Source organism: Kogia breviceps, chromosome 5 (genome assembly GCF_026419965.1).
Source record: "Kogia breviceps isolate mKogBre1 chromosome 5, mKogBre1 haplotype 1, whole genome shotgun sequence".
Lineage (NCBI taxonomy): Eukaryota > Metazoa > Chordata > Mammalia > Artiodactyla > Physeteridae > Kogia > Kogia breviceps.
The window spans coordinates 91,309,842-91,310,708 of NC_081314.1; the positions used below are offsets into that span (position 1 = coordinate 91,309,842).

An 867-nucleotide genomic window follows, 5' to 3' on the forward strand; every position below is an offset into this window, starting at 1 on the left:
TTAATTATAACTTTGTATAGCAAGGCAGATGCCAGGTAGCATAAGAGCATATGCAGACAGTGTTAATTCTGGAGTCCAGAAGCTGTGAGGTGGTCATCCATCACAACCAGGTAGGAATGACTGAGGAAGGCAGCAAAGCTGGCCATGCCAGCACTTACACATGGAACACTTCCTGGGCAACCAGGTGTGACAGGGCACAGGTCCACAGTTCTCTTTGTGCAAGTCATGCTCACAGTTCCGTCCATAGAAAGAGGGAGGGCAGGCAAAACGGACCCCAGGATGCAGGTTTCCCCATACAGACAGCAGGTTGTGTTTAGCTCCTTACTGTCCTGGATTCCCATGGGTGGTACAAACTGGGAAGGTTGATGATGAATTGCAGGCTCCTTCCAGGACTGAAGGCCATCATCTCTGAGGGCCAGGTCTCCCTGTGATGGATGGGCAAGTTTATGGTGGTCCAATCCAGCAACTAATTCAAATGCTCTGGAAAAGGCCATGATCAAAATCACACTGGAAGAGAAGTGCTTCATCTTCCTTCAGTCCATGTCTCACAGGTCTGTCCTAATAAACGCTTTGACTATAACCTTCAGGGAGATTCTCCTCCCTCAGCCACACCTGACTTTCAATTTTTTTAATTGAAATAATTAAATAATTATAGATTCACATGTAAGTGTAAGAAATAACACAAGAGATCCCTGTGCACCATCCTCAGTTTATCCCAATGATAACATTCTTCTAAATTATACTATATTGACAGTAACTAAGATATTGACAGTAATAAAATTCACCAATTAAAAGAATCCCAACTTTCATCTTCAAATGTGTAGAGGAATTATCTATCTGGTGACAAGAAGCTGATCCTGATGTTTT

General features: G+C 43.3%; 1 pseudogene; it reads right to left on the reverse strand.

Moving 5' to 3' along the window:
* On the reverse strand, positions 1-542 carry LOC131756855 (protein Cripto-like; annotated as a pseudogene).
* Between the last annotated feature and the right edge of the window lie 325 nt (positions 543-867).